This window comes from Schistocerca gregaria, chromosome 6 (assembly GCF_023897955.1).
Source record: "Schistocerca gregaria isolate iqSchGreg1 chromosome 6, iqSchGreg1.2, whole genome shotgun sequence".
Taxonomy (NCBI): domain Eukaryota; kingdom Metazoa; phylum Arthropoda; class Insecta; order Orthoptera; family Acrididae; genus Schistocerca; species Schistocerca gregaria.
The window spans coordinates 169,183,822-169,211,346 of record NC_064925.1 but is presented as its reverse complement, the minus strand read 5'-3'; positions in this window follow the sequence as shown (position 1 = coordinate 169,211,346).

Genomic DNA, 27,525 nt, shown 5'->3' with positions numbered 1-27,525 from the left:
TGCGTGCATGGTAACTGTAAAGTACTTGATTCATCGCTATCAAGCTCAAGAAAGATCGTCTTTCTTTTGGCGTAGTTGGTGCAGTAATAGAAGCAATAATCCAGGAACCCATACCCCATCGTGAATGAACAGATGAACAGTCTGTGTGTGGGAAGGTGGTGGCACTGTAGGTGGTTGTTCCTTCAATTTGTGCACCGGTAGCGGTTTTCGTGTCACAGAAAATTAATTATTCCAATCCATTGCAATTTGATCGCACTTCTTATGCAGCCCTATGTACCGCATGACTAACGCAAGTGACGTAAATCGTAGAGGGGAGACTCTGTATCCCCTTCGCTGCTGGAACGACATATGAAACATAATTCGTTACCATTTGTTATTACCAGTAAAGCGTTGTCTCAGTTCACACCGTCTGGCTACGGTAGTTTCATAGAATTGTGAAATAAAATGGCAGTTGTCGAATTCCTTACACTCCCTAGAATTTCACAAATTAGGAGGAGCATTTCTCCTGGATCGTCAGCTTTTGGATCACCACCAAAAACATTCGCAATATAACGCCCACCCACATGGGTGGTTTCATCTCTGGAAAGTGAGATCTTTTTGTCACCGACGATGTTTCATACTTTGTTGAACACGCCCTCGTGGCACATGGATAAATATATAAATGTTTCTTTCTGAACGTAGATTCATCTGGAACTGGAGGTGTTGTGTACTTCTCCAAGAACCGCCTGAAGCGGGGATTCTTCAGCTGCTCCTATGTGAAGCTGCAAGACCCCATCATCTCACACAAGTCTTTCAAGAATGATTGCACCACTGAAGATGGTCCCGTGTGATCATACAACAGCTGTCATTTTCATCACTTCCCTTTTCTGCATTAAGTTTAACTTCAAACTGTTTCACAAATTATTATTTACCCTCAGTGCTGCACTAGTAACTGGATCAATTTACAAAAGAGGAACCGATTATAAGCTACATTTCACTAAAACTGCCACTGCTATGATACACAGTTTCCATGAATAACGGGCGATTTTAATATCTTATAAAAATTTGAGCTTTTCCTGTGGTTGTTGGCACGGTATGGCTTTACATGGAGGGAAACGTTAAAGATGAACAGTCTGAACAGAAATAGAACCAAGACTTTGTAACTGTGGTGCTACAAAAGAATGCTGAAGATAAGATGTGTAGGTCGAGCTGCTTTAAAAGAGATTATGACACAGTTTTGCTACCCGAAGGGGTCTGTTGTTACGACACATCTGCAGGTCTTAAAGATTTTGCGCTTTTATGGTCGATAGAAGTGTAGAGGACAAAAATTATCTGAGGAGACTAAGGCTAAAATCTGTGTAGAGTACGTAGTAACGCGGAGATGTAGAGGCCTGGAAATTGTAGAATAGTCAGGCGAACTGCATCAAACCAGTCTTTTGCTTAACTAACTCAAAAAATTTTAGGTATTTTCTGGAACTGTTGTTCACGGCCACGGTTTTATTTCAGATCAGCTTGTATGACTTGTTGTTGTAGATGTTAAATGCTGTCTCTCCAAGTGAGTGTGAGTTTCCCACCGTCTCTGTTGGTTGCTGCGGCTTTCCACCATAAACTCTTCTTTCGGTATACATAGAAGACTGACAAATTCCAAAAGACGCTACTGTAAAACACATTAAAATTACTTCCTGAAGGATTCCAATACACTGTAAATTTCGCACATTTTTGGCTAGAAAACCCTATGTTTCAACATAACCTCCGTTCGACATGACGATTTTATGCCACCTTACTGGGAGGCCAGTATGCCCGCATGGTACCACTGTACTCGTCGACGTAGGAGTCAAGGCCTTGTTGCATAATTAACGTTCCCATCATCCACATACTGCTTCCTGCGAAGTGCGTCCTTCATTGGGCCGAACTGATGGAAGTCTGAAGGTGAGAGACCTGGGATGTAGGCTGGGTGAGGAGGAAAAATCCACTGAAATATTGTGAGCGGGTATGCACAGCTGGTGTGAGGCCTTGAGTTGTCATGCAGAAGGGGAAGTTTGTTTCCATTTTTGTGGAGATGAATAGTATGAAATCGTTTTTCCGTTGGGTAGCACAATTCTGCGTGGAACGTGCCTTCGTTACAAGCGCCACTTTTTAAGGGTACGTATAGCGCTGCCACCTATCGGAACTTCATGAAACTAAAGGAGCTGAACTGGGATTAATCTATGCATTTTTGAACAGAAATTGACCGAAAAAAAATTATATTGCATTACTTATCGAAAGCCCCTCATTGTACCTACTGCACGCTCACTACAGACCAAAGTGGAATCCAACTCTGAGGCAAAACAGAGTCCAGGGGTAGCACTCACTCGTAAGTTAGACAGATTCTTCGCAACCAAAGTCGGTTAGTTGGAGCAGACTCCAGAATCATTACTCGAGCGCGCGATTCATATGAGAGTGGATCAGTGGACCACAGTGCGTGCGCGGTCGGCGTAGCCGCCTCGGTCGCGCGGTACTCTGCTGATCGCTGTTTGTCGGTGCCTGCCCCACTGGTGGTCCTGTCGCCCGCCATCTCATGACGGATCAGGCTTCCACTCGAGCACCATCGCTGTTGCCGACACACACTTCGGACACTAAATTCTAGCAGAACAAGAACGGGGAACGACGGAGGTCTCGGATCCCGGCCGCTGTCGGAAGCCCGCGTTTTCCAATACTACTGGAACCAGGCACAGCTCTAGGACCTTTACTCTGCAAGAACACATCCAACCCGCATTAAAATCGCACCTGACATTAAAGGCAGCCAACAACGAGTCGCCAAAGACCAACAGATGGCCAATGAAGACCGAGACCAACTAGCCAGAGACAGAACCACTAGACGTAGCAAACTGAGCTCTGACTGTGCAAGGACACCTGTGGAGGAAGCCGTGCAGGATTTTGCGTCCGACTCGGGCACTACGCAATTCCTGAAAATCAGTACCGATCCTGGTGGAAACGACGATGATAAGCGACCGTTTGAAAGAGTGCGCTGTAATCTCGGAAGCCGTAAACGGAAGAATTCACTTCCGACATAAGATATCGACAAGCGACAGACGCTTGTCCCATCGTCGAACGCACATGAGCGACTAAAGAACGATGGTGAATGAATGGAAGTTACTGTCCCACCTGACACTGATGGAAACACTCCAAATCTGCTCCAGGACTTTCGAAAGCTTCAAACTCTTCAGCTGTGAAAATACCGCCTATCACGATCCAGAATACGAAAATTCCAAATCTATATACAAATTTCGTACTACAACATTTCGATCTAATGCTTGAGGAACTGATGCGTGAAATTTGGAATGTGAAACTATTTTCCAACATAATACATATTGCTTGTAATAGTCCTAATGATCATTGGGTATTGGTACTGCGTGAATTACTTTCTGTCGTGTTATTTATGTAAATGAGGTAGATAAAAATTATAATTTGTCCCACAAGAGTTTCGCTTATTTCACGTGTGTCGCAACTGCTGCAACATTAGAAAGGCCTATTTAGTTTTATCCAACAGACACTGTCAAAGGAAAGGAAGCTATTCGAGTAAGGAAGCAGCAGATTAGAGAGAAAAAATGCTGGGACCTTAGCAATGAAGAAATACGTACTTTCTTGCTTGCCTCTTGTCTTTACGGCCTTTATGTTTCCTATATTTAATTTAATGACACACAAATAACGTTATTAGCTAACAGGCATTAAAGAGTGCAAATTATCTGTAGAATAATTATTCTCTCGGCTACAAATAATCCCACCCAGTATAACTCCTGAGGTTTTGTTTTAATGGAGTAGGATGTCAAACCGGCCGACTGGGTGCAGGAGAAGCACACAGAACATTTTAATTTTCACTGTCCAGAATATAGGTCGAATGGCTTCCATTACAAAATATTCATGTTTGAATATCACAAAGCGAAATACAAATGAGTTGCCATAGAAGAATGGGCCTGAAGAGGCGTGACACTGCACTTTCGTACACTTACGACCATGTCTTTCATCGAATATATATATATATGTTTTGTATCTCATAAGTCTCAGATAGATGTGCGCTACGAAATGAACAGATTTGTAAAAAAAAAAAAAAATTGTTAAATTTTCCACGTATTCACTCAAATGCTCGAGGGGGTGGGGTGAGGGGGGGAGGTGAAGGTAGAGGGGCGCCACCAGCCACTATCGAGTTTTTTTGCCACGGTTTGGAAATATCACGGAGCTTTATATGCAGTGCCAGTAGAGGCAACAACAAGGAACTAGAGCTGGAGGATTTTATCGACAGATACAAAGTGGGCATCCATTTTCTGGTGGAGTCGCACCAACATTCTACCCAATCACACAAACGTAAAAATATGATCGGCTGCCGGTCACTACGAACCGATGCCCTGGGCTATAAGAGGGAGGGGGGGAGGAGAAAGGTACGGCCTTCTTCATTAACGAAAGATTTACGCCCGTTCCAGTCACTCTCCGACCGCTTAATTCCCTTGAGACAACATCGGTAAACATCTCGACACTTTATGGCGTTATCACGTTGGTGTCGGCCTACTTAAGACCAAACAGAAAGTTTGATGAACAGGGTTTTCCATCCATATTCGACGCCTTCGGCAACATCCTCCCGTGTGGGGATCTCAAGGCAAACATTAAGGTTGTAATTCCTGACGTAACAACCTTCGAAGCGAGAGACTGCATAACTTCAGAGGAACACGTGGAGGTAATCACTCTTGCAAGTGAAGATCCAATGTATGTTACAGCAAATCGTAACCAGAGCGACGATGTCCTCGACGTGCTCAAGAACATCTGTACTCACCTCCAGCTCACCAGCATTAAGAACTCATATTCCGAACACTGCCCTGTTGTCGGCTGCATTAGTGAAGCTCTAAACCACCATTAGCAAGTTGCATCAGTTCAGTTCCTGGTTCGACAATAACCTTCGACCGACAGAAGACGCATCATCGATCGGTTATGCCATTTCAACCCTGATTGTCAAGATCAAGAAAGGGTTTCGGCAGACGTCGGACGGAACGACACTTTTTCTAAACCAGTATGAAACCTTGTACACGCTGTTTCAGGACCTCAAGTCTCTCAAAAATAGAGCTCGCAGGCATCCACAACCCCAAAGACCGCAGAGAAATGAAGAGACTCGCATGCGAACTCTAATGCCAGAAGTCCAGGAAGGTAAAATGGAGACTTTTATACTTCATTCTCGCAATTGTCCAATCGTTACACCAACCTCAAACACCGAACCTAGCCATCCGAGGCCCCAACGGTCAATTCTACTATCCTCTGAGCATGGCAGAAGTTTTGCAGCTACATGTAATGCTCATAACACCTTACGTTTGAATGACGGTGACGTCTTTGTGGTTCTGACTAAATATCATGCATATTACTCTGAGAGGAAGTTCCACGGCTACAACCAGTGCCAGCTACCTACCCCATTCTGTGGCATCTAGTACTCAGCCCTACTAGACGAGTGGCCTGCCAAGAGAGTGCAATTATTAATCGTACATTAGAAATATTTTCATGATTTATCATACTCACTGCAACTATGATTGAAATATGAGTCCTAGTGCCTATTAGTTAAGCTATAATTTATTCTCGTCCTTACTTCTTAACGCAACGGAATGGATAACGCATCCGACTTATAGCTTGTGCACTTTTCTTATAGACTCACTCCACCCTGGCAAGACCAGATTTCCTTTCTGTAGTATATATTTTAATCAAAGTCTAGACATCCCAACACGAAAATGGAGGTCAGGGTAAAATACCTCAACAAAAGGGCTACTCACAACTCAGTAATCAAAACCACTATTTGTTTCATGTATCTCCTCTTTTATTACAATAAATTCTTTCATGCTAATGTTGCGAAATTTCTGGCATTACATTTAAACGCAATAGTTAAACAAGGGATTCTCCACTCATTGGGCATGACATAAGTATTCTAATATTCTATGGTCTCGTAATGTTTCTGTTTATTGATACCGTGCACTTTCTGGATTGGTAAGGAATCTATTTCATCCTCTCCTACACTCACATAACCTCATTGATTAGCAACATAACTAATTTACTGACTTTCGTGCTGTACTAGGGAAATAATAATGCTTGACCCACCCTATTTAAAATTAACTCTCTAGTGTCTCACGCAAATCACACAGATTAAATCACACAAAATAAATCACTCTGGCAGTATAAAACACATCTCAATAACAAATTGTTTGGTTTTCTACTCGTTCTATTTCCAACATCAAACAATAGTCATCCTAGATTAACGCATCACTGATCCACTTCATGATTTTACTACCAGAAGGTCCATGTGCAATGCAACCCACGTGGTGTTGCCGGGTAAATGGGTGACTCCCCTTAATTCACTCTCAGTGTATCAGAATATGAAGCTGGCGTCACACGAATTTATCTCATATTGTAAGTTTTCGTATTTTCTTTATCTCACACACGGATCCTCAACTGAATCAAAGGCAAACACTTCTAACTTTTTGTTTTTATTCTGTGAGTTGTCTCTAATTCAAGTTCTGCACACGGAAATCTTAATTATTTTCAACATAGATTTACACACGCAAGTATTTCATCTTAATACTACAATAAACTAGCATTTCGTCTTATAATTACAACACGTGGTATCTTTGTCACTTCCGAAGAATCCTATGTTCCCCATGAATTTTTTTACGTGACCTTATTTTTTCCGAACAATTTAGATGAGCCTCCCACGTAAAGTTTGTGAAAAGAGAAATTATTAGTTTATGTACTGTTCAATATTCTTCATGCATACCATTTTCATTTAAACTTGTTTTCTAGGGGCTACCTAAAGCATGTCTTCATACATCAGGAATCAGCGACAGAGTGTGAAACATGGCTGTTCATCCGGTTATGCCGCGCTTTCGCAGAAGTGCCATTGTACTGGTCAGCCACATTCAAGTCCCTCTAGTGCTCTGGTATAGTTCCTCTCTTTGGTTCAGCCAAAGGTGGCCAGAGAACCGTCTCAAATATAATTATAGAATCTAGCTTCACTATCTGTGGTCAGCAGACGACCAGTCATTCATTCAGTTCATAAACATTACCAAACTGAATTCAGGGTTCTATTTTGAGGAAGTGCACATTTAAATAATTAAACGTACAAATTACCCCTCCTTTCCTACATTTCGGTGTATTAAATAGAATGGTGTTATTGTAAAAAAAAACTGTTCTGACAATAACAACGAAGTATGTTGTACATCTTCTTTACGTCGGGCATTAGTGTACCCTTTCACCAGATCTTATTGCCCTGGCAGAAGCACGACAAATCGTCGTTCATCATGGGATCCACTCAGCACCAGGTCCATAACTAAAATATATTCCGAGGAAGCCAACTGTGCTCTTAACGCGTATCTATAGTAAATGTATACTGCGAAGACATTTCCCGACGGCAACGAAGATTGCCCAGGTGCTCCCAGTACCTAAATCCGGGAAGCATTTACACATGTCCAGAAAACTGTCGACCAATAAGCTTACCCTCGACCCTCTCCAAGATCCTCGGAAGGCTACTATTGAAGAGAATTGAACAACCCATTCCCGATAACGATATTATTCTTACCAATTTGCCTCTCAATCTACATTGCCTGCAGAACTGCAAGTCTTCGGATCTTGTATGCAACTTTAATACGTCAAATTATACAGAAGATGGTTTTGTACAATGAAAACGGGATCGATAGAGTCTGGCGAGAAAAATTCCTATTCAGACTAGGGATCTTGCAACTTTTCCAGACCTACAGCTTCGAGATCATGGACAGATATGTATAAAGTAGGCGTTTAATAATGAAAATCGAGGGACAGCACTCTAGTCTCAGACAACTCACAGACAGCTTCCCCCAATGTTCTGCGCAATATCAAGGAGCTTTTCATTATCTATGTCTATATATGTCAATGATATTTCGCTATTTCCACGGGTAGTGCTTCTCCATTTCGCGCACGACATCGCTTTGTTGTCCAGTGGCCAGAGGATCAACCCGGCCATCGTTCGCCTACAACATGAAGTCGTGATGTTAGAAGATTGGACCAAGGAAAATACAATTCCTATCAGTACAGACAAGACGAGAGCGACGATGTACACCCTGTATCACCCGGATTTGGGAGACAGGCTGATTCTTCACCACCGGGAAATATCTTCTAGCACTCATGACAAGTAGCTTGGGGGGGCACATTTGACAAACGAGATTTTCCAACTCATCTACCAACTATACCCCTCTACTGGCCAGCTCATAGAAGAATGTCAATATGAAACTTCATGTTTACAGGGCAAGGTTCCTCCCGGCTATTTTATATGGTTGTTCCATGTTAGGGACAACTGGTTCATCTAATTCATCTAAATCAGCGACAAATCGTAGCAGCCCCGGCAGTCAGTGAACTCCTGACGACGATGGCGGAGATTCTCATCGAAAGCACGAGGATTTTATTCGAACTGACGCGGCTTGAAAACCGAGAACGTTTTATTCACGTATGCCGTCGCGAAAGACTCCGAGGACACAAGTTGTAGTCGTGTCTTAGTAAGGAAATAAGAATATTTAATCATAACTTCTATCTCTAAATATTTTGTATGTCCGGGTTAGTCTCAGGATTGTAGAGATTTTAATACGGTCTTGGAATTTTTCGTGACGAATACCTTACCAGTAAAGATATTTATAAAAGGCAAAAATCGTTGTTCAAAAATGGTTCAAATGGCTCTGAGTACTATGGGACTTAATTTCTGTGGTCACCAGTAGCCTAGTACTTAGAACTACTTAAACCTAACTAACCTAAAGACATCACACACATCCATGCCCGAGGCAGGATTCGAACATGCGACCGTAGCGGTCACGCGGTTCCAGACTGAAGCGCTTAGAACTGCACGGCCAAACTGGCCGGCAAAAATCGTTGTGATTCTTCATTACCACGTTGCTTAAACTACCTATGTTCATAACTAAATTTGTGCAGAATGCTCAGTGCACGAGTTCCATTCACTCTTACATTTGTAGATCGCAGGACATTCGTCATGGACAAATCTCATTTTGGACAGACAAAGTTTATCTCTTCGGATGGTGGCCTTAATGATGTTGCTTTTCCCCAAATAACTCAGATAATGTAGTTCAACGGTCAGTAGATATTGTGTAAAGTGACTTGCGCTGAATTCTCCATTACTTTTAGCATAAAAGATAATAGTTATATTATAGGCTCACTGTAGAGAATGGACCTTTAGTAGTCTCTGCACATACGATCCGCACGTGGCTCACTACCCTGTCTCGCGAGCTACCTCGCTGTGCGTTTTTTTAAAAGTTCATTAGTAGACAGAGTTGCTACTATTTTTTTATATCTCATTGTTGTTCGTTTTCGTTCGGAGCGGACGTCGTAAGACTCCATTAACTCGGTTTTTTTTATTACAGAGGGCAGTTAACCCTCAGACCGAACACGCTGAGCTACTATGCCGGCATGCGTTAAGCTACACGAGTTATCGGGGAGAAATGGTTCAGCCACAGCTCAGAGGCTGTTTACGAAATGACTTGTGTCTGAGAGCCTGCAACAAGTACGCGCGGCAGCTGCTGGTGAGGGCCGTGTTTTCGCAAACTGCCGGCAGACAGCGCCGCTTCTGCAGCTGCGAATGGCTCGAGAGGGCCAGCAGCGGCCGATGTTTGCCCGGCGGGCCGGCTGACGGAAGCGTGCATCCAACGCCCCGGCGGCCGCCGCGCCTGGGACTTATTTCCTGCTCGCGCTGCTTTCTTCCTGTTGCTGGCACAGGAAGGTTTGTTTCTGGCACCGGCGCGCTGCTGCGGAAGCCACGCTCCACTCTGCTGTGTCGCACCAACACACACACACACACACACACACACACACACACACTCACACTCACACTCACACACACAAAATTCCCAACTTACCAGCACGAGCCGCGCTGTATCTAACCTCGTCGTGAGATTAAAGCACGAAAGTGAAGTTTAGAGCGGTAATATAACTGAAGTTAAAAACACGAAAAAGTTGATGAGAAATGCCAAAAGGAAAAAGCCAGAAGAACACTATCAACAGTGAAGAAACACAAGAAGGTTAGAACAAATTTGGGACGCCTGCTTAACAGTGCGATGAAATATGAAAATAGGAAAATTGGGAGTATGCAGTAAAAAAATGTTTCTTGAGAAAGAAGAAACGGAGATAAAGCATTAAGAGATGTTAATGGCATTTTATTGAACTGTGACGTAATTGCGAAGGATAAATTGCATACGGGAACAGTACATCGACGAAATAATAGGTTCGTGCATAAATTCGTAACCTTTCACTTTTAAATGTTGCTATTTTTGCTGCTACGGGTTTATTTATCGTTAGTCACTTTCTTTATAGTTCACTGTTACTCTTGGAGTTTACATATTGTCACTTTTTTTCATTTGGAGGTGGTAAGTGGAGCTGTGGACGCTAGAATATCGCGGCCAAGTGGAGATATCGAAACATTTCCTACACAGTCTTCTGTTTCAGTTCAGTACAGGGGTAACATGTCCGGATGCACCCAGAAACATTTGCGCCGTGCATGGAGATTATGCCTCTGGACAGAGCTCGGCAAGAAAATGTCACACATGTTTTAAGGAGGATCGTTTTGACCCTTCGCGATCATGAAGGCGTCCTCGATTTCATGAAGATCGTTTTGAACGCATTGATCCGTAATGATGCACAACAGAGTACTCGAGAACTGGCGGCCATGAGATCATGGCACCATCGTGAGACACTCACATGCAGTGGGGAAGGTTCAAAAATTGTGTGTATGGGCACCGTATGCTCTAAGCCAAAATAAAAAAAAGCCGCGGGTGGTCATTTGTGCATATCTGCTTGCTTGTCATCAGTTACCTCATGAACAACATTGACCACTCCAATCCTTTACCATTAGTGGTGATGAGAATTGGAATCTTTCCGCTAACATAATGAAAGAAGGGAATGGTAAGGACCGAACGAAAGCAGCAACTTCCCATACAAAGAGCTGCGCGTATTCACGAAAGATAATGTTGGGCATCTGTCGGGACTGTGGCAGTGCGATGCACTACGAATTGCTTGTCCGGGGTGTAACCATCACGGCTGACATTTCTCGTCAACAGCTGAAAAGTCTTGTAGACATAGTCCAAGAACTACGACGAGGAACGCTCCGTAAAATAATGCTGCTCCTCCATAAAGCCCGCTCGCATTGTGCTAGGCTGACAAGAAACACTGCGATAATACAGGAGTTGGGTTGGAAATTCATTCTTCATCCGCCTTATTCATCTAATCTCCTGCCACGGATTTTCATCTTTTCCGCTGTCTACCGAAAAACTTTCAAGTAATTTTTGTTCCAGATGAAAATGGGCACCTAATATGGCTCGAAGAATTCTTCGCGTCAAAACCACGGTTATTGCTACAGTTACCCCAGTATTGGCAGACTGCTGTAAATATTGAAGGAGTGTGTATTACTGATGAGTAGTCTCTCCTATGCGTGTTTCTGTTGTGTTTAGTATACCCATGGGAAAATGCTAGTAATTGATGCAGCAACCTAAAACTGTCTGAATGCATCATAGAAGAGAATGTTAAAACAGGAATTCGATCCCCCTCTTCAAAACATGAAATATAATAAAATGGAGCTAATCATTGCTCACAATTATGTTAACCATTACGAAAAGTAGAAACTTCATACACAGGCTTCGAGAGACACGTACTCTATAGGATGGGCTATATGCACAACAAACGTTTTGCACCATCCCGATATAACGTGCTTGTCTGTTGCTATCGTCAGTGTTCCTGTATTCATGGGAGGCGTCCCACGACGTTGTAAACATACAAACACACGCAGTTACCACGAGCGCTACCTGCGGGTAGAAAGCCGCATTCGAGTTGACCGCAGCACTTCAGTTGAGTTAGGCACCAGCAGGTACATGTTAGAGACATGTACAATAGCAGAATGAACATCCATTATGCCACGAAAGACAACTGCGATCAGTGATCTAGTCCACAAAATCTTGTCACTAGCACAAAGATTGTTTACTTGGGAAATGTTTCGACGCGTACACCAAAGTGACGTAGTGTGGTCCCGGAAACGGTTCCAGTTGACAGGAGTGCTAGTTCTGCATGATTCGCAGGAGAGCTTCTGTACAGTTTGGAAGGTAGGAGACGAGATACTGATAGAAGTAAAGCTGTAAGTACCGGGCGTGAGTCGTGCTTCGGTAGCTCAGATGGTAGAGCACTTGCCCGCGAAAGGCAAAGGTCCCGAGTACGAGTCTCGGTCGGGCACACAGTTTTAATCTGCCAGGAAGTTTCATATCAGCGCACACTCCACTGCAGTGTGAAAATCTCATTCTAATTGAAACGACTGTTTCTCGACTTCGGCTACTATCAGGTATTTTGTGATTTTTGCTCAGGAATCCTACATCCCGAGGGAAACAGACTACCTGTGGAATGACATGCGTGAGCAGCCCATAGTGGCTTGACTTCGTGTATTCTTTTAAAAAAAATTAGAGTAAAGCTTCATCGCTTGATATTTATTTTATACGTCACGTACCAGTTTTAATGTTTACTTTCTGATGAAGGCACTCACAGAACTGCCGAAACCAGGTCAAGAGACTTAATTTTTGTGACCGAGAGCTGTAAGTGCTTTAATTTTAATTGTAAACGGTCCCTGACTACGGAGCCGTGTTTAAGACTTTAAGAAAATTTTATCGTTAAACAAGTACTTCATTTTTTTTAGTGATCTGGACATGAATATATAAGTATGCTTCAAAGTCAGTTTTAGTTCTCTAAACCATGAATTCCGAAATAAATGATGGAGAATGTTTGTCGAATTTTTCAAGCATATTAAGATGGGAAACTCAAATTGCATAGCCCATACCTTGGACAGATGATGTAAGTTGGTATTCCTATCTTAGTATACCGTCAGAGGATGTCACTGAGACAGTTATTGAAAAATCGCACCAGCGAAGCTACAGTCACTGCTGAGCGACTTCATCATATTATCATCATCATCATCATTGTTATCATCATCATGTCCTTCCAAGGATTAAGTGTTGTAGTCACCTGCTCCGGTCTCTGTCATCCATCAATCAATCTCTTACGAGGCCTTCTTACCTCTATATTTCCATTCGGTGATATTTTTTCTGTCATTCTATCAACGTGATGCTTCCTCTTCATTTTATTCTCTTCTATCTTGTCATTACTTAAAAGATTTTTAAATTTTACCTTATTGTTATTCTTTATTCTGTCCAATTTAATGTGCCTTCTTGCATATCTCGTGAACTTCATCTGTGCTGACTGTAAATGGAAGTTTCCTTCTTTGTACCGAGCGAGGTGGCGCAGTGGTTAGACACTGGACTCGCATTCGGGAGGACGACGGTTCAATCCCGCGTCCGGCCATCCTGATTTAGGTTTTCCGTGATTTCCCCAAATCGCTCTAGGCAAATGCCGGGATGGTTCCTTTCAAAGGGCACGGCCGACTTCCTTCCCCGTCCTTCCCTAATCCGAAGAGACCGATGACCTCGCTGTCTGGTCTCCTTCCCCAAAGAACCAACCTTCTTTGTAACTTTCTATGATTCGGAACCATATACAAGAGAGTAGGTACACCCGTATCTTTATAGAACGTCATTTGTATTTCCTTCGGTTATTTTTCCCAAAGCTCTTCCAGTTGTTTCGCAATATTTAGTAACCATCTTCTCAAATTCTTCTTCGTAGATAAAACTAATACCACATCCGAGATTAGTGAAGTGGTGTACTTGCTCTACAATTTTTTCATTTATTATTATTTTTGATCTGACTGGATTCTTTCATCGAAAGCCATTATGTTTCTCTCATTTATAGGTACAATTAAATGGTTATAAACGCATTTTACCTCAATCTATTTACTGCTCTGTTTAAAATGTCTTCTGTTTCGAGTACAATTATCTGGTCATCAATATATCACACAGGTACGCTAGATCCTATTCTAACTCCTAACAGTGCTTCAGCTTTCCACTTCGTAACTACTACGTCAGTATATAAATCAAATAAAATGGGTGATAGAATGTAGCTTTGTCTTACACGTTGATTTGCCAAACTTTCATACCACATTTTCCAACCGGAACTTATTTCTATATTTAAGATACTCCTTACAGGATCAATGAGGAATTTCGGAAAAACTTTAACTTCCAGAATTTTCCACCAATGAGGTCTTTTACCTTGTCAAAGGCTTTGTCATGATCAATAAATACTCAATATATTTCTGAGCCAAATTGACGATGTTTATCAATAATTTGTCACATAAGAAATATTTTATCATTACATGAACATAGGTCTCGTTTGATTCTTCTGCTGTTATATGAATGTTTGCAATATCTTTCTGTGTTTTATTTATATGTTTCCTACGTTTAAGCTGTATTCTGCCTTCCGTGAACGTCATGTTCAACATTAGTAATGAATCTTCTCAGGTTTCTCTATGGTATCGATATATCAAAATCTTCGTTTTATTTCTTTTCTGTTTACATATTTCTTAATCTTAATTGGCTCATGTTTGTGAAAAGACGCTATAAAACTGTTAACATTTCTGCACTCCAGATTTTCAGAACTTTTTCTCAGTTCAATGCTTTGCATTTTCCTAGTATCTCATAAGCTATTGTCAACATTGCTGATTTTAATCTTTCTCAATCTTCTTCAACATTGTCTTAAGTTTCAGCCATTTGCAAGTTCTCTGTGAGTCTCTGTTGATAGAAGATCCTTATGCTTTCTACCTGTTCAAGATGAACTTTACACTTTAAGTAAAGTTATTTGTTTCCTCCATCTTGCTTATACTTTAATCTTCGAAGTAATTAGGAAGTTATTTAGCAAAATATTTTAATGTCTTGCCATTTTCATTTAAAGTTATTTCGTCAAATGTTCCTAATGTATCTATCACTGATACCTTTCCAGTTCTTGAATTTAAGTCTCTTAACATGTTGTCTACTCGTCAAATATGGGGTGCCTAGTAAACCTGCTTTCCCAGACCGCTAGACAACAATTCAAGCAAATCGTATTAATAGAGCTCATTACGAAAGGAAATACTTTGTGAAATACAGATGTATGACAGGCAACGGACTACGGACAAAATAAGAAATGTCTTCGGTATAGACAACGCTACACAGTAGAAGCGAAATGATTTGCCTTGATGCTATTCTGGAACTCGCTGCTGTAGAACTCGCAGAACTAGACCGAGGCCAGGCGGCGCGGAGCTTATGTCCTCCTCGTGTAGAGGGCTTCGCTGCCGCGTTGTCGTCCTGGAGGAGGGTCGGCCAGTGTGCAATTGGCTGACGTCGTGTCACAGCCCTCTCTGCTCTATCGTTTCCGCCTGGCATGCTGGCGCTTGACTTCACGCCGTAACATAATATTAGCAAATTATTAGTTTTATTATATTTGTTTACTCGTTTTTTACAGCTCTTTGTAAAATATTTCAGAATATTTGCGTTCTCCTTCTTCAGGTGCACGTACTCTTATGACACATAAATGTCCTCTATCAATTCTGAATCCAGCACCTACTACCTATTCATATATCTTGTCCTAAAAATCTTTCTTTACCATTTTAATCGTTTGTTCGACTCCACTGTAAAGTAATGTGTAATTACTTATATCATTTGTTCCTCTCAGTATATTCTTTGTTTCCGTCAGTACAGCAATGCCTATATTTCTTTGTTTCAGGCTGAGATACTGCTCAGAGAAATTTAAAATGTATGTAGATCATCGGATGTTCCATTTAGGTAATCAACGTCTCACCCAGGAGCTCACAAGGGTGAATGGGTCAGGGCACATAACTAGGTGGATTGCGAGGATATCCGCTGTCCAGTTTAAGGTTAAGCATATACGAGAGACGGAAAACTCTGCTGCAGATGGTCTAAGCCAAATTTTCGTAGAAGAAACGGAAAGAGACACCTATTATGTTGAGCAAGTGTGCAAATCATTGGAATTTAACCGGGTGAAGTGTTATGTCCAATTTTCACGGGATTACCAATCCTATTTAGGACCCTTGCTCAACAACAAGACGAAGAGCAGGAGTTGGCCCGTAGTAAAGAGCGTTTGAGAAATAAGGAAACTCTTAACCGTATGTGATGAGCGGCAATATTTTATGTTGTGCACCTCGAAGACCTCAAGGTGACAAAATTTCCTTGTCATTGAACTTGGCGCCATGGGTGTTTGAGTGTTTCCCTGAAACACTGGTGGAAGGGCACTCACGTAATTTTAAGAATAGGATGGAGGTTCGTAAGGGGATGATATGGAACGGAAGCAGAGTCAGAAGTTGGTGTAGGAGTGTAAGGCCTGTTGTCTGAGTAAACCATCACTGAATATCCGGCAGTCGTTACTGTCTTCCGAAGTTATCTGCGATGAGCATCATGTATGTGGACTATGTCGACCCACTTACGCGCTTTTGCTGGCTATTCGCCACGAGGAACGTTAACAAACGGACAAACATGGTCTTTCAGATGAATCTTGGGATCGTTTGGACGATTTAGGATCATTGTATAATATAATGTGAGAACCTTTACTGTTTTAAGATGGGAGAAGCCCATTCTACGACCTCCTACTAGCCAACCCCTTACTTGCAGAGCGAGTTAGAAGAAATATATGGGCACTGCTGGTCGTTTTCCACCATGATGACAATAATAAGTGATACATGTGTGTTGGTTAAGTTATGCGTTCAGTACTACTGTTCACTATGGGGACAGAAACCCTGGCTACCTTTAAGTTTACCTTTTTTGGGCCTTAAATGATCTATTACCAGAGGGGGCTGAGGTGTGATATTCTAGGAAAGTTTTCGCGGGCAAGATAATATCCACAAGATAGCCGCGAGAGGCTAGCTCAAAGTTAGAAGGTGGGGAGACCGCCTAAATCCTTGAAACGCGATCAAATCTCTATCACGAACTTAGGGCCCTAAAAAAAGGCGACGAGAAGGTCGTTGGATCGTGTTGCCTCGCTTTAATGGGCCAGTTGAAAATGTCAGGTTCATCAGCCCAGTTACTCTTCTTCTGTGCAGTACAATGAGCCGACGTACTTATAGTATCCACATTTCTCCGACGAAGCTGTATCTCAGTAGTATTGATACCTAATTGTAATATGCTGGAAACAGAGAACTGTATTGTATATCTTGGTATGTGAAAACGTCTGTAATATATGATATGTTAGTGTTCTGGTTTGTGAGGTGCCAGGTGGCTGAGTCTAAATGCAGTGCGCCATGGTGGTCTTCATGTTAATTCATTGAATACATACGAACCTATACCCCCGGTGCTCGAAGACTGACATGGGTAGCATGTGATGTGAGCCACAGCTGATCAAAAACCTCACCGGCTCGGCGGCACTGCGGACACCACTGACTTCTTGGAGGCGTTTCTGATGGACGCGTTGCTACACGAGCGTCACAGCGAGGCGCCCAAAGAGACCAGCTGGTGAGAGTGTGAGAAGAACGGTGGTATTACCGTAATGCGAAACATCAAGAAGGGACCTGAGGACACCACCCGAGAAACGAAATATACGCATTAGTCTAGCTGTACGCCTTGGCAGCAGAGGTGGAGGCACTTGCCATTAAGAAGAATGGGCTGGCCGAATGGTTTTGGTACGGCAGATCGGGTGTAGTTTGCTTGAGGTCTGTCTGTCTGGCTGTTCCTGCAACACAACATTGGAGACAGACAGCCTATTTATGTGTGTGTGTGTGTGTGTGTGTGTGTGTGTGTGTGTGTGTGTGTGTGTGTTTGATCAAACGGAGGCTTTCCGTGACAAGTGACGAGACAGCTGAGTGAATTGTAGGTGCAACATTCATTGCCGTTACTAGGCTGATTTCTAATTACTATACGTTTCGCATATCAGCTATGAAACTAAGCTGCACCTGCACAAGACATATTGGTTCAAAAATGGTTCAAATGGCTCTGAGCACTATGGGACTTAACTTCTGAGGTCATCAGTCCCCTAGAACTTAGAACTACGTACACCTAACTAACCTAAGAAAATCACACACGTCCATGCCGGCGGGCAGGATTCGAACCTGCGATCGTAGCGGTCGCGCGGCTCCAGACTCGGATGTTGTCTTTCAGCAACCATAGAGATGTCGGTCGATAACTATTTGCGACTTCAGGTAACCCCAAAGCCAATAATCGCACTGACTGAGGTCTGTGGACCTGGGAGGCCAATCATGACGAAAGTGGCGGCTGAGCACACGATCATCACCAAACGACGCTCGCAAGAGATCTTTTACGCGTCTAGCAATATGATTTTTTTTTTGCTTCTAAAAAAACCCCATGTCATTCCAAGCATGTGTGTGTCAATTTTTACCTCTCTATTTACATTACTATGTTGAGTCTAGTTTTTGTCACACACAAAACGTCCTCGAGCTTTTATACGTTGATACAAATCAATATGTGTCAGTCTAGAAGTCTATTCTTGACGGTAGCGCTTGACAGTTGATGCTCAAGAAAGCATCATTGCAGCAGCGACAGTCAGACGCAAATGTCAAAAATAGATTTGTAAACCGACGCACTTATACTGATTTCTATCAACATATAAAAGCTCCAGGATCATTTGTGCGTCATAGAAAATAGATGCAATACTTGAAACTGACAGTAAGTCGAAACAAACTTGTAGCTTAAATAGCTGAAGCTAAATAAAATTGTTGCAGCTAAATTGGACTACAAATATTTCTGAATAATAGGTTTGTCACTGTTCTACTGCAATGTGCTATAGCCGTGTTTCAGTTGTTTTATTATGGTGCTAGCCAAAATAATTACATAGCACGCCCAGAAAACTGATATAAGTAAATTAAAAGAAAACAAAAAACAGCATACATAAAGGTAGGAGGGATGCAGCCTGCAATGTTTATCCTTTTTTGGTTCATCTCCATACCACTAGAGGCGCTGCTATCGGCCTGTGTTTCCCTCTTTTAACTCGGGAGTTGCTCTTCTCTTTCCCTGTTGTTCTGTGGACGCAGCCTCCTTCCCTTTCTTCCCTCTTGCCCGCCAAGTGAGCGACCATTGCAGTTCCCCCTTTCCCCACCTACCACCTCTGTCTTAGGCGCGGGCAGCACCTGCACCTCTCCCCTCGCCCCCGAACGCCACCAACCTTCGCCTTTCGCCACGTGCCCTGTCACGCTAATTCAGCTACCCGCTACGCCTTCTTAAATTCGTACGTTGCGGTTTGAACAGCATACCTATAAGGATAGTTATAGAAATATTTTCACCAGCTTAATATTGCCCTACAGATTCTACTGGTCTCATCTAAAGATGGGAATCTATTTGTGTTGTCTATTTGAGTTTTCATTAAACTAAATCGTGAGAGAGAACTTTTCTTGGTACGCATTGTCTAAACCATCAGGGTTAGTAAACGTAGGAGTTTCAGATCGATCTCCAGCTATGTTGTATCACCACCACAGTTAATTAACGGATCTATATGGCGTCAAGGAAGTGGGCACTTGCCACTGTATCTATCCTGTAAACGACCGCTGTGTGGGAAACGCGTTAGCCAAGGAGTTGGGTTTGGAATCCCATTGCAAAATATAGTTTATTTAGAAGCATAACACCTGCCAGTTACCTAAATTTTAGAAGAACAGAGTGTTTAAGTAAAACAATTGGAACCCGATAGTTTTAGGACCTCTAGCGATTGAAGTTGTTAGAGTTCCTTAAAAAATAACATCCTCCATGTGTAACTGTCGTGGACAACATAAGCTAACACTCGGAGGAAATTTTGTGACATTACAGACGGACTAAACCCCATGCGTAGCTAGAGGACGGACCCAGCGTGAACGCCAGTTCCGCCTCCGTGCCAGTGAAACCGGACGCAGCCCTACTGTCAGCAACTTAAATATCCCGAGCGCGACGAGTGTGGCACCGTAGCACCTCAAGCTGCACTGAATCTCAACACAGAAATTCTTAACCATTATACAACGAACCCTTTGAAAAACTTGACGCACATATTCAATACTAAGGATCTTTCTTTGCTCCCTACACACATTATATATGGCAAATGAACTTTAATTTTATTAAAAACAAAAGCGCCGTGGCAGCTCATGTCGATAGTGGCGCTCTGGTGGTTTATCTTTCCTGCCACGGTCATGGCGGCAAGCAGCGCCCTCTGGGGGAGGGGGGGGGGGGTGCTCTGGGACTTGGTGGAAGAAGTTTGTCGGGTTGACGCAGCGAGTGTGGGACCAGACCTATCGCATGGTGTGATATACAAGTTGGCTCTGAACGGAAGGCGCCGTAGCAAGCAGCGGGAAGCGGGCGTCCTATAATTTGTGTGATGTCCCAGTGGTTCCGAAGAGTTGTGGTGGCTGCTTTCGGTGAAGAGAATTGGTAAGAGCTTGTGTCTACGCTCTTTTCCGTACGATGTTGCTGCCTGCCGTTATAAACGGGTGAAAATCAGTGGCTTGTATTGACTATACGGGAACTGGTGAAGTAAAATTACATTTGTGATTGAGTCTCACTTCTACTGTGACAATTTATAGGCGAAAACTGTCGTGGTTTCATTAGGTCTGGTTCTTTGCTCTGCAACTAAGGGAGTCAGTTATTTGGGGTAAGTGAGAGAGCACCATTATGTTGGTCTAAGTGATACGTTCTCCACGTTTTGTCTATAGCTTTGCGAATGGAAATCGTGGGGGGGTACACGTCTGAGTAATTTGCTATTGTATGGATGGTAATGTTGCAAAGACTGTTCTCTGGTGTGTTAAATCACACGCTGATTTGTAGCCAATCCAAGCAGAGGTTACCATTGCTACGTGTTGATGTGCTACTGTCGTTATGATTGGCGTTGTTTGTCTTTTTATTGTGGGTGTGCTCACCTTTAAAAAAGGAAAAAAATACGGCTATTATTCATAAGGGTTGTCTAGTAAGGAAATTTCATAAGCTTTTATCATATGCTGGTTTGTTTGACTATCAAATTGGCTCTCTATGCAGTAACTGAAGGAATGTGTATAGTGGTTTAAGATTGTAGGCTGACTAGTATTTGAACTGGTGTTGAGGTTAAGGGCGAGATCAGCATCCCGCAAACCCTCACGCTGCGCGTGGTTAAATGTTCCGCTATTGGCAAGCTGGCTCTCTGTTCTTGGATTTTGTGAGGATACGTGATGAGTGCATCGCTGTAGTTTTTCCCATGCTGAACTGCGGGGTGTCGGTGCCGTCGTAGGGCTACACTTGTGACGTGTGTTATGTTGAAAGGGAATAAACTGTACCAAACTTAAGAGAGCTTTTAGTTTGTTTTAGGTCTGTACATGGAATGATGTTGATATTTTGTCGATTGCGGCAATAACTTCCTGTGTGGGGAGATCCTCTGAGGGACTTGTATTGTACTGTTGCAGTGCAGTGCATCTGAAACGTACTGCTTAAAACTCGGGACTGCAGCTCTCTAGATATTACTGTTTAATGTTAAATGTCTTGAATGTAATATGGTTGTTGAGGATTATGTAATTAATTTTGATCGCTGGTTCCTTAAAGGAAGTATTTCGCTTTAAAATTTGTGCTCGGTCAGATCCTACTTAAATATGATTTTAACTCATTATTACAATTTTCTAGTCTTCCTTTCTTAAAAGTCTTTCAGTTAAATGACTGCTCTTTGCCCGTTTAAATGTTTGAATGAATTAAAGGAAAAGAATATTATTTTGTAATTTGTACTGAATGTTTCTTTTGGGTAATACCTGACTTATGTGTTCAATAAATGAGTGTCTAATCAATGGTGATGCACTGTCCTATTGCTAGCCTACCTCTTCCACTCCACAGCCCATTGAGCTGCTTTGTGTCGAAATTGCGTTCAGAACACCCCTCTGACCTGACTCCTCAGTTATATCGACGTCTTCGAGATGCAACTAGCTTCGTCGAGCAGCCAATAAAGATTATATGGAAGCAGGTAGGTGAGAGAATTAACAGAAGGAACTACGATCATATCGTTGAACGATTGACTGGGTGACTGATAATCACCAATATTTGCAAGAAGAAACAGCATGTCACATGTTTAATAATTACTAGACTGTTAATTGAAGGAGACATGAAACCACTTTTCATCAGAATCTTATTAAAGAAAGTATTAACGTGACATTACACTACCCCACAGCATCACTCATACCATTCCCATGACTTAACGACAGTTTTCTTGTGGGTAGAAGTACCGCAGACTCTCAGTTGGTATGAAAATAGAGGAATACCAGGTGATACTTATATTCAATTTACTACGAAATACAAGTGGAGGATAATGCCGTTTTGTATAAAGGAAATAATATTTTGAACTTTTGCTTTTGTTGCGGTTTTGCCACCGCTTGTATAACTGTGACGAGTTGCCCATTACTTGTGTCCAATTACTTCTATCGAAGTATTACTTTTACTACTGTTCATTTTGTCCATGTCTCATCTATGCTATTATCAAATGTTTAGAGAGTTTTAGCTGAAGTGTGCCAGCACCAGTAATTTAGTATTTGTACCAACCTAGTGTTTCCATGTGCCACTGTGTTACTTGAATGAGGATAATTATTTTTGTGGGATGTCAGGTATGCTAGAATACGTTCCCGAGTATTGCTAATTATTTAAGTGTTTAGTAATAATAATGTCTTCGGTAAGAAATTATTTTGGAAGGGTAATTTAAGATGTAACCATGCTTTATTTCATTTGTATTTGAATGTTTATCTGGATGGACATGCCACATGCCTACCTCCATGATAGGTAACGTAAACAGAGTAGATCACTCTCACAGAGCGAGCAAGCTTCGGCCATATACCTGGTGTGTTGGATGAACAAGAGAACCACCCCCAGGGGCACGTACCTGACGTGTCGCGTTTGGCGCCCGTGCGGACCCTTAGCTGTATAAAGTCGTTCCTTCACATTTCGGTTTCGCGGCTGAGAATATCCTAACCACTTCGTCAACTTTCAACAGAACAGCGCCTCTTGGAGTTTATTACCCGGACATATTCTCACACAAAATTATGCAGTTTATGTGAACTAACACAGTTACACTTTAATCTGTCATGTCGAAGAAGAGTTGACGGGAACAGTGTTCCGTGCTCTCTGACGACAGCTGATCAGGCATCATCAGACTCAAACCGCGTCTAGCCCGCAACTAAACCGCCAGTAAGCAGAAATTTCTGTTCAAAACCTTGAACATTCTTTGACACTATTTTTCCGTTGGATTTTCTGAAGGAGTACCAACTACTGAAGTAGTAGTACTTAACTATATGACGTGTCTCAGGACACTACAATGCAACTAGGGATAGACGGAGAGTTAAGCAACTAGCTGGGCCCAATGAGGCCAGCAGCATGGAGTTATAGAGACGGCGAGTTTAGTCGCAAAATGTTGAGAGGACAAAGACGGCGAATTTGGTCGCACAACGAAGTTTTTTGTGAAGAGGTGTCGAGTTTTAAGAAGAAGTAAGTAGCAGCTATCTCGGAGTCGCTGAATCGTCATATACACAGTGAAGTAGGCGATACCGTCGTGTCAGCGAGGCGCCGAGCACTATACCTTCATAAAGAAAAAGTCCTTCAGAAATTATTTAGTCATTTATTATTCAATTTCTTATACTTTCTGTGTCCACTACGGAAATCTCTAGATTCTCGCCGAGGTTTGTTTTGATCTTCTCGTTATCAAAAGCGTTGACATCCAACGACACAATCTGTCTGTTTCACTTGATGGTGTTTAGCAAATGTATTGACGCATGAGAAACCTCTTCTCACAATATGAACGTCATTGCACTTAGATGGTCTGCCCTCAGAGGCAACTGACTTTGATTACTTATTCATATGGCATATGCAGTAATTTAATATGATATTTGTGTACTTCATTTTTATATTTTCATGTTTATGTAAGAATTATGTTTGGGCTAAAATGGATTTTATAGCAAGTTTGTTACGGGACTGTGACGTATCTATCACTTATGAACCAATTTACTATGGCATAAAATAATTTTAAACGGTACCCAATGTAACATCTAGCGTGATGTCATATGTAATCCCACTTCTGTTTTGTTGCTCATCGTTGAATAAACCATAAGGATCACGCACATCTGTTCCCCTTTATTCAGTAACAGTATACCCCTTTCGTGACATTAAAATTCGTAACTTCTCACTTTGAAGCACATAAATACGCTCATCTGGCTCAGGAGCCCAAGAACATGTGGAGAGAGTGTAAAGTACAAACAGCGCAGTGAACAGCGTTGGTATGTTTCACATCTCTCTCTCGCTCTAACCTGACGCTTGCTTCCTGCGCCGCGCACATTCCCACTGAGTGCGGCATTTGACAGTCGTAGACCCCTCAGCTGCCTCGTGCAGCTCTGACGCCGCGCTCGCCTTGGAAATTGTCTGCCGCGCGCCATGCAGGCAGCTGCCACTCTGACGTACCCTCCGCGTCCCGTTGGAACACCACTTATAACCTTTCATGCCACTACGGCTTACTCACTTAGTATTCGCGCCCCTTTAATTATGGTTTTTAAACCTGAAAGCCCTTTCATGATTCCCTTGTCAGCTAAATTGCCTGTTTTGTCTAATATATTAAATGATCACCTCCTAACGTCAATTGATGACTTCTTAAAACTTGAAAAAGGACAAATTTCTTATGATCGCCTGTGAGCGCACCAAAATGAATGGCAATCAGCTACTAAACTGTATACAACCATTATACCCAGCGCCACAGTAACCACAGCCTCAGGGCGAATATCGCCCTTAACTAAAAACGAAAGAAAATCTAACTACTAAACTAAGCGATTAAGCAAAAAAACGTATCAGGCATGTGCCCTTCCTTACTTTTAGGAGTGCAATTGTGGTATCACCTAACGTGGAAAAGCTAGTGTAGCGTATTGAAGTGTTTAATTAGTGTATTGTAGATGTGTTTGAAACGTGTGGTCCTCCCCTCATATCCTACTGCGCTGAGTTCCAGTGCACGGACTTGGCCACGGCCACGCCCCCTTCCCGCTGACAGCCTCCTCGTTGCCCGCTGAGGTCAACACGCCACGCCCCCTCAGTTACTCTTCAGTGGTGAAATGTTTACATTTTCAACTTATTGAAACAAAAGCAAAAATACACTTTTACTACGTCCTAGCAACGAGAACACTTCGCACGTTTACCTCTTTCACACTGTTATGTTTCGTTCTAATTTTATTTCGATGTTTTATGATGTTTTGATGTTTTATGATAATTATTGTATGCACGTAATATTGATGACGTATGTAACTGCCTTTGCAACCCCTAGGAGGTCTTTATAGTCTCTATGCCCTCCCATAGGTAAAGACACCTGCCATCCTCCATGAGGGTCCACAGCTCGTGGTCGTGCGGTAGCGTTCTCGCTTCCCGCGCCTAGGTTCCCTGGTTCGATTCCCAGCGGGACTAGAGATTTTCTCTCCCTCGTGATGACTGTGTGTTGTGTGCTGTCCTTAGGTTAGTTACGTTTAAGTAGTTCTAAGTTCTAGGGGACTGATGATCATAGATGTTAAGTCCCATAGTGCTCAGAGCCATTTCTTCCATGAGGACCATTCTTAATGAAGTGATGTTTAATTAGTTTTGCAAAATAAATTGTTTACATTCAAATAATAATTACATTGAGCGAACCTCATATCTTCTCCGCTCCCACGGAAGTGGGAGGAGTGTTAAGGATGAGCCAGGTAGTAGGGGATTTTACTTTATTATATGAGTTTTAAACGGTCACTTCATTTTCCTTGTTACGGCCAAGCGGCGGCCGGCAGTGTTAGCTGCCAGTAAATTCTTTCGTCCCATGGTCTAGAAACTGGAAGTCAGCACCGAGGAAGGGCACCTTGATCATACGCCTCTCCCATGTGCTTACGAGGTAACGCCGCCCCAGGCGTCGCTTAGCAGCCGACGCTATGGAAAATTCCATGCCGCACGTACGGTTTTCTGGATCCCGACCAACCAGGGAGGAGGAAACCGCGCAGTGCGTCGAATATACCCGGCCGCCCGTCGCCGGGCCATCCCTCTTGTATTCTTGCTCACCCGCAAGTCGGATGGGCGCCCTGTAGGAGCGAACATCTCCCGCTTCTCCCAGTCCTGCGGCACTGTGGACTTAGTTTTGGCAGACAACAGCTTTCGTTAGCTTCGCGCGGTATGTTTTGCCAAACTCTACACTCCGGCTTACCCTCATCTCCCTAGGCCCATGTGACCCGTTTTTAACATGCTTTCGCCAATACATGACTTTTGTCTAAATTTAGTCCTATTCAGTTCATAACGCCCACAGCTTGCCCATACGCCCATCTGTACATATATTTAATGTCAGTAAAACGTAAGCGTTATCGAGGTCCGAATTTGGACGTTCTATTCTCCTCTTGTGGAAACAAATTTACGTGATTTTATTCCTTTTTAAGTACCTTTTAGATGCGTACATTTTCTCTCCATGTTTGGTGTTTTTATGGCTTCCATGTTATATAAATTACAATAAAGGTAAATTTGGCAACAGAGGGTCTCGTGTATTTATTAGTTCCTAAGTGGATCGTAAATGAAGTGCAGCTATCCAACCAGAAATGAAGAACACCACCACAATGCACCGTAACTGCTTGCTCATTGACGCTCACTGACTTATCACATTGATTCACCAGCCTCGCTTTGTAGCTGCAGCCCCATTTGACGCTGACTTCACGCCATGTGTGACGTCTAACTAAATGTGCACACCTGGAATACATATGGCATAATGTTCCCACTTTTTCTTTCATTTGCACTGTTAATATGTTATATTACTTTACCTACAAGAAGACACCAGCTGCAAGAATGATATGCCTTTTTTGACAAATTTTCTGCCGCAAAAACATTTTCCAGAAGCAGATTGTATTACGCGCCTGTTACAGACGATCACTGGGGCACTCTGATCGTAGGAATGACTCCATTAATGTCATACACAGAGATCACTTTCACCTTTGACTGTTGGCATCGGGTCGGCCGCTGTGACCGAGTGGTTCTAGGCCGTTCAGTCAGAAACGCGCTGCTGCTGCGGTCGCTGGTTCGAATCTTGCCTCGGGCACACATGTGTGTGATGTCCTTAGGTTAGTTAGGTTTAAGTAGTTGTAAGTCTAGGGAACTGATGACCTCAGATGTTGAGTCCCATAGTGCTCAGAGCCATTCTTTTGTTGGCATATGAAATTTTTCGGGAGAGGTGAGTGGGAAGTTTTGCACTGTGACGACTGAGACTTCCATTCTGATTCAAAATCTCGTATCATGTTTTCGTCACATGCATCAACACTTTTCACCGAGCGAGGTGGCGTAGTGGTTAGCACACTGGCATTCGGGAGGACGACGGTTCAATCCCGCGTCCGGTCATCCTGGTTCAGGTTTCCCGTGATTTCCCTAAATCGCTTCAGGTAAATGCTGGGATGGTTCCTTTCAAAGGGCACGGCTGACTTCCCTTCCTTAATCCGGTGAGACCGATTACCTCGCTGGCTGGTCTCCTCCCCCCAAACAATCCCCCTAAAATGAACACTTTTTATAAATGGTTCCACTTCCGTTCGATAACGTTGAAGCAATTATTCTGCTATTCTTCTGCCACATTCTCTTCACTCAGATCATGCGAACCCATCTGGCAGCAGCTTTCTCATCTTCAGCTTTTCAGTTATGCTTCTGTAAACTGAACTGACTGACATTCTGGCCT